We start from the raw sequence: 7,966 nt of genomic DNA, 5'->3' as shown, positions 1-7,966 counted from the left end.
AAAAATTAGCTGGGTGTGGTAGTGCATGCCTGTAATTCCAGCTACTTGGAAGGCTGAGGCAGAAGGATTGTCAGAGCCCAGCAGGTCGATGCTGCAGTGTCTGGGAGTATACCACTGCCCTCCAGTCTGGACAACAGAGTGAGACTCCAACTCAAAAAAAAAAGAAAAAGAAAACAACAACAACAAAAAATCCAGGTGTGGTGGCACACACTTGTAGCCCTAACTATTCAGGAGGTTGAGGCAGGAGTGTTACCTGCGCCCAGGAGGTCGAGGCTGCAGTGAGCCATGATTGTGCCACAGCACTCCAGTCTAGGCAATAGAGTGAGACCTGGACTCAAAAAAAAAAAAAAGAGGGAGAGGGAGAGAGTCTGTCCACCATCCTCCCCATCTCCCTCCCCATCGTCGCCCCCTCCCTCTTCTCTTCCTCCTCTAGCCTGTCCTCTCTCTTGGATCCAGAATTTCCCAGGTGCAGCTGGTAGATGCCGGGGTCTTCACTTGTGTGACTGCGAGCCCACAGGCGTGGCAGACAGGAACTTCACCCTGCAGGTGCACGGTATGCAGCAGGGGGTGAGCAAAGGGGCCTTGGCCTTGGCAAGCGAGAGTCCAGGCCCTTGGCCCCTCTGCCAGCTGATGGGAATGTCTTCGGTTCACCGGGTGCGCATCCATTCATCTCCCAACTGCCTCTGGTGTGCTGGGGGCACGGGACAGGTGGGGAGCAGAGTGGCCCCTACCCGCCTTCAAGAGACCAGTGAGGAAACGGCTCTGCAAGGGACAGTCATGACTCCAGGCAACTAGTGACACCAGGGTACCGACAGGATGCTGTGGGAGCACAGAGGCGGGTGCCTCAACTGGCCTGGGGATGCCTTTTTCAGCACTTATCTTCATTAGATCTTTAAAAGCTGGATCAGAAGTCCTATTTGCAGCTCTGTTTCAAAAAACAGCTTTTCTTTGATCAGAATATTGTCATTTAGCCTTGTTTCCTTACAGGTGGAATGTTAGAGAGATTCACCAGGCTGCTGACTACCTCAAAGATGGAAGACTTTGCTTTTATTGCTAACCCCTCTTCTACAGAGATATCTAGTATTACTGGAAACACTGAATTGAATCAACAGACTTGTCTTCTTACTCTATGAGATTATAACAGTCAGGAGAAATCAGAAGTATCCACAGACTTAGTTCAGGCAAATCCCAAACAAGGGCTCTAGCTAAGAAGTCTCAAACTAAAAAGAAGAAGAAGCCTTTCAATTCCCAGAAAACCGGGCAGAATAAAACAGTACAATATCCCAGTGACATTTTAGAGAACACATCTGTGGAATTATTCCTGGATGCGAGCAAATTGTCTACACCTGTAACAGAACAAGTTGTCCAAAGAAATGACCATTCAGAACTCGAGTTGACCTCAGTTGTGGAAAACACTTTTCCAGAGCAAGATATTGTACAAACCAGTACAGTGAAACGGAAGCATGGAAAATCACAGCCAAACCGTGCTCTGAAAGAACACTCTTCTGCATTCACTGTATTTCGTGGGTCTGCTCTGGTAGGAAAGTATGGAAAACCAGCACACAATAGGTTTTCCCTTTTTAAGATACAATATGTATTCTTCACTGATCATCTTTCACTGTGATCTGCTGAGAAACACTAATGTGTTTAATTCCACTAATTAAAAACACTAATGTGCTTCAGTAGTCTGGAAAGAGATCCCGTGTGCTTTTCATTCTCCTAGCAGTTAACATTTTCTGTATGCCAGAACTAGTACTGTTGATGAACCCTTTGAAAGCTTATATGATACAAGCAAGTAGAACAATATTTTCTTCTAGATGTAAATCTTATTGACTTGTTCCTTTAGGTGAGAAGCCATACAAATGTGAATTGTGTGAGAAAGGATTTGCTCAGAAATGCCAGCTAGTCTTCCATAGTCGTATGCGTCACGGTGAGGAAAAATCCTGTAAATGTGATGTGTGTAATCTACAGTTTGCAACTTCTAGCAATCTGAAGATGCATGCAGGGTAAAAATCCAGAAAACCGAGTTGTTTGATCTTTCAGTCTGTCAATCACCACGGTCGCATAAATAGGCTACTGTACTAGAGGTCAGACAGTAGAGTTCTGATTGTGGTTCCACCATGTGGTTGGCTCCAGGGAGCCATAGGGAAGCCATGGCAGCTGGAGGGGAATTCGCAAGAGAAGAAAACTCCTGGGAAATAGGATCAGGCTTGTCTAGAAGTAAGGGCAGCATAGTCCAAAACATACTTAAGAGGATCACTCTGACTGCTACCATACAAAAAGACTGTAGGGTGGCAAGAGTGGAAGCAGGGTGAACAGTTAGAAATCTATAGGAAAAAACCCTGTGAGAGTGGTGATGGGTCAGGCCAAGGCACTGCAGTGAAGGAGAATCGTTAGATTCTGGATATATTTTAAGGTGCCACTAACGGAATCTGCATACAGAGTGTATGTGAGGTCTGAAAGAAAGAAGAGTCAAAGATAATTCTGTGGTTTTAGGCCTGAGCTCCTGAAATGATGGAGTTGCCATTGACTGAGCTGGAGAAGGTGGGTGGGCTGAGAAGTTCAGGCAGGAGTGCAGGAATCTAGGAGTAGAGTGCCAAGTTGTTAAATTTAAGATGACTGACCATTACACTGCTGAATAGAGCTGTGCAGTAAGGCATTGGTTTTCTAAGTCTGGAGTTCCAGGGACTGGTTTGTGCCGGAGTTGTAAGTTTGGCAGTCGTCCCCGTATGATCAGTTTTAAAGCTATAGCACTGGATGAGGTCACCAAGAGAGTGTGAACAGAAGAGATCAAAAGACTGAGTCTTGAGACACCACAACTTGACAAACTCTGGGAAAGGGACAAAACTGGCAGAGGTGCTTAGGGGAGGAAGATGAGCTGCCCCGGGGCCCCGGGGAGGAAGTTGTCCCAGGTAGGAGTGGCCAGCCGTGTGAAATTCTGTGACAGGGAGACAAAGACAGAATCGACACAGCGAGCTCAAGTTTTGGGTACAGGAGCAGGGAGGCGGAGGAGCCAGTGGGGTCAAGGGTCTTCTTGTGCGGGGCACATGGCGTGTTTGTGTGTTTGATCCCGCAGGGCGAGAAGAATGGATGACGCGGGGTGGGGAAACTGCAGGAGTGACGTGCTCCAAGCAGACACGTGAGAGTTGCTGAATCCAGATGAGCTGTCGCCCTCATGTTCTCGACACTTTTCTCAGTGAAACAGGGATCGAGGATGTCAGTCGAGAGAGGATGGGTGAGGAGGTATTAGTGGCTTGAGCAAAGAGTTTTGACGAGTGAGAGGACGAACGGACTCGCAAAACTAAGTGCCTGCAGTATTGAGGCCCACTAACGGCCACATAAAGACCATGGCAAGACTTTTTTGAACTCATCTTAAGAACTAATGTTTTGATAATAACAAAACACCTATTTTTGGCAGTGTTCACATTGAGACAGCTGTTGTTTTAAAACATATAGTCTTGGCCTATTAAAATGACATGAAATAAAGCGCTGCATGAAAAATTATCTTAAAAGTGCCCGCTGTATAGATTGACCTCCAGATTTTTTTTTTAACCTACCTAACTTTATTTATTGACTAACAGAAAGCATAGTGGAGAGAAGCCATATGTCTGTGACAGGTGTGGACAGAGGTTTGTCCAAGCCAGCACGCTGACCTATCACGTCCGCAGGCACGCTGGAGAGAAGCCGTACGTGTGTGACACCTGTGGGAAGGCATTTGCTGTCTCCAGTTCCCTCATCACTCATTCTCGAAAGCACACAGGTAAGAGTTTGACAGGGAGACTCTGAATTTTATAGGAAGGAAAGTTATCAATACAAGAAAAAGGGAAATTGGGCCTTTACAGAAAGTAGATTATGAACTTTGTAGTTAGATATCTTACTTCTCAAAGCTCTGTTTATGAATTTCTCACACATAATAGATGTGAAAGCTGACTTATTTTCTAGAATAATACAAGGTGGGTAAAGTTTTTTTTTTATCATTTAGCTTATACTTTAAAGTATATTATCAGTGAGATAATCTTGATAATAGCTTCTCAAAGAGTCCTGTCCTTTGGACCAAACTGAGGCATGAAGTTAAGGGATGGAGGGTGCATTTGGGCAGAACGTTGATTTTTTGGGACTTCTTAGGACCTTTCCTACACAGACATTCTGAGGTTTGCAGATAAACAGATACTTCAGGTGCAGAGTACATTTAGAAAAATGTAAAGTACTTTTTTTTAAAAAAGAATATTCCCTGAATGCTCTTATTCTTCTCTAATAGTATAGTAGATAGCGAGACTAGAAATATGGACTGATGGATTTACATGTTCTTAATTATATAAAAATCAAACTCCTTGCCCATATCAGCTCTACTAGAAGGGACATTTACAGGACTGATGTTTTTAATATATGAAAAATATCAAATTACATGAACAGTGTAAAAAAGTTACTAATATTTAAGTTGGATCGCTGAAAATACCTCTAAAATACAAGAGAGGTTTTAGCTTAAATAATATTTTAGAACAGCTTACTTTAGATTATTTGTAATTGATAAATATTATATTGGTATAGTACACCACTTCGCTATCTTTTATTTTCCATCTAGGTGAAAAACCATACATATGTGCTGTTTGTGGGAAAAATTTTATTTCCTCAGGAGAGTTCAACAAACACTTTCGATTCCATACAGGTAGGGAGAGCGTATTATTTTTTGTTCTCTCTTCATTTCTTCTTATGTAAACCTTGACTTTTAAACCATTATGGACTAAATGGTATCTAGTCATATTCTACTTATAGAAATATTTTAATGTATAAATATTAACTTCTTATTTGCTAATTTTGCTTTTTTCGGTTGTTTGGCATGTGAATTAAATTTGGTAATGAATTGTGTTGATTTTCCAAGAAATATGCTAGATAGTGAATAGTTTTTAAATGATTTTGATTAAATTGCATGGCTATACAAGAAATGAAAAGGAATAGGTAATACCAAGATAACATCAGATTTTCTTATTAAGCAATATTTAGTATATAAGTTCTAGGGAGAGGTTTTAATATTGACATGCTTACTATAAAAACTAGTATGTAAGTGGTATGAAGAAAATATTGAATGTAAAATATTTAAAAACAAAGGATAATGCCACTTTGAAAGTAAACTGTTCTTTTTGTTTTTAAAAATTTCTCCTTCTAATTCCTACCTAGAATAGTATGAGTGATGCCAAATAGAGATTTAATTTGTTTGCAACTTTTATGGTCTCATGCTCCTTAATTTACACTGTGAAGCACAGAATGGTTATTTTTCCAAAATAGTTCTATTGCGGCATGTTTTCCATATTTTTAAGGATCTTCTTATTCGTAAGTTACCTGAGGACAGAAACTACAATTACACTTTCCTCCTCCAGCCATATGTCTTAGCCAGGGTCTGGCACGTGACCGACACTCATTAAGTGCCAGATAGAAATACAAGAGTAGGTTATTTTTCGTTTGCAGACAAGTTTCTGTTAATAAAAACACTCAATTTTCCCTGAGATAGGGATGCTTTGTGTGAATTAAAGGAGCGCCTCTTTGTATAGACTCTTTCATTTCACTATATTATAACCAAGTGATTAACATGGTAACTTGAAACCAAATTTAAACAGTATAATAGTTTTTGCTTTGTGTTCATAAACACTGATATTTTTGTCTTAGCTAGCAGCTTTTAAAATATTGAAGTTTTACATTTTTTAAATGATTTTTCAGGAGAAAGACCATTTATCTGTCAATTACGTGGACATTCTTACACATACATTAAAAATTTAAGGAAGCACAAAACAAAAGTCCATTCTGGTAAATATTTGTATTTTTAAAAATTTGGTGTTCTCGTATTGGTGCTATTCTTTAAAATGCTCAGTTGAAATGTACATTTAAGCAGTTTAAATTAGATGTCTATTTTAAAAACGATATATACTTATGAGGAAACTAGTTTTCTACTTTGCAGAAAAGTTCACCCTGGATTTTTTTTTCATATTGAGTTTCTAATACAAAAATGCTTGCAGTGCTTTGTCCTTTAAAACCTGACTTCTGAATCATGTCATGAGTGAAGTAACGCAGAACCTGGCTGTACTGTGGTCATGATGAAAAGGGGTTCTCGTGAACGCTAGTCCAATATGCCGTAATATTAAGCATGGAAAGCCAGACCACACATTTTAAGTCTGTTGCTTGAAATGAATCCTTGAAAAGTTTCACTGCGCTTACTACCATTTTATTGTGTCATGATTGTAGTAATTCTCTTACAATAAACATAAACACAAGGATTAAGTTAGAGACATCTGAAAACTGTGGTGAAATCAACTCAGTAGCCATTTAAGTTCCTATGAAGTACACATAACTGGTCAGGCACAATAGCTCATGCCTATAATCCCAGCATTTTGGGAACCTGAGGAGGGGGGATTGCTTAAGGTCAGGAGTTGAAGACCAGCCTGGGCAACATAGCAAAACCCATCTCTACAAGTACACATAACCACAGGGAATATGAAGGTGAACAAGGCATAGCCCTGGTCCTCAGAGAGCTTACAACCTGGTGTGGGAGGCCAGAAATCTAAATCAGTAATTCAAGAGAAAACGTAGGGCATAATAGACACAAAAGTGCGGAAGAAAATACGCCGTTTTTCCTGGGTGAGTACTTTAAAAGGCTTCATTTTGGGGAATTTGAAGGGTAGAGACAAATTCAACGATGGAACTGAGAAAGGGAGGGCCCACTCCAGGCAGAGAACGTTACAAAGCATCACTGGCACAAGAAAGCACAGGCTGTATTGGCTTGTTAAACTGAAGAGTAGTCTGGGAAGGATACAGAAGATTGTAATTTATGAAAGCAAACATGTAGCTTTGTCTATTTAGCAGAGATGCTGAAACAAATCACGTCAACACTTCAGAGTAGCAGGAGCATAGGTAGAACTAGTGGAAAGTTTGAAGGCAATTTAGCCAGTATTTTGCTTCCTTGAGTAGAGCAGAATTTCTCTCCTCTGAAAATAAATGAATGTGCCAAACTTCTAAACCTGGCCCCAGAATAACACGAACTACTCATTAAAAACATTCAATGAACATATAGAATATTTCTTATGGTATATCACTATTCAGGATCTGGAAGGACTCAGAGAAGTATAACTTGACATTTGCCCCTGAGGAGTAGACAGTCTGATTTAGGGTTCGAGATATACCTGAGGCTGAGGTTAAGTAGCAGTAGGAGAGAGCGCGATGCCACAAGGCAGGGTGTGAACGTTGACGTGGTGATAAAGTAGATAAACATGGCTCACCCTTTTTCATTCTTTTTTTTTTTCAATAATCAATTTTTTTTATTATGATGTTGTGGGGTACAGTTAAGGGTGAGGTACACAAATACGTTTCATTCAGGCACCCTATTGATTAGAGGTGCTTCCCCATCCCCAGACAGATATTTGCTGGTTAATCCCATCTCCCTCCCCGCCATAGTTTCCCACCACTGTCAGTCATTTTCTTATAGCATTGCATTGGATGTTCAAGGTCCACTGTATGAGTGAGAACATGTGATACTCGGATCTTTGTTTCTGTGAGAGGTCACTCAGTACTATAGACTCTGGTTCCGTCCAGGTTGCTGCGAAATTCACGATTTTCTTCTTCTTTATGGCTGCGTAGTATTCCATCGTGTATACGCACCACATTTTTCTAATCCAATCCTCTTTTGATGGGCAGCGTGGTTGCTCCAGGTTCTTGCTGTTGTGAACAACGCTGCGATAAACATACGTGTGCAGGTGTCTTTTTTGCAGAGTGGTTGGTGTTCTTCCGGATATATTCCCAGTGGGGCGATGGCGGGTCGTATGGGAGGTAGATGCTTAGCGCTTTGAGGACTCTCCACCGGCTTTCCACAGAGGTTGCACTCGTTTACACTCGCACAGAGCGGGTGAGTCCGTTCTTAGGCCGGAGTTGGTGCTTGAGCGGCCTGGGGCCCAGCCTGCACGGGTGCAGAGGAGGGGGAGGG

General features: G+C 41.4%; 1 pseudogene; it reads left to right on the top strand.

Moving 5' to 3' along the window:
• Nucleotides 1–1,031: 1,031 nt before the first annotated feature.
• Nucleotides 1,032–7,966, top strand: part of LOC103274319 — a 13,483-nt pseudogene continuing 6,548 nt past the window's right edge.

Source organism: Carlito syrichta, unplaced genomic scaffold, assembly GCF_000164805.1.
Source record: "Carlito syrichta isolate Samal-C Ts95f unplaced genomic scaffold, Tarsius_syrichta-2.0.1 Scaffold314716, whole genome shotgun sequence".
Lineage (NCBI taxonomy): Eukaryota > Metazoa > Chordata > Mammalia > Primates > Tarsiidae > Carlito > Carlito syrichta.
The sequence above is the reverse complement of the archived record's forward strand: the minus strand, read 5'-3'. Positions and strand labels throughout refer to the sequence as shown.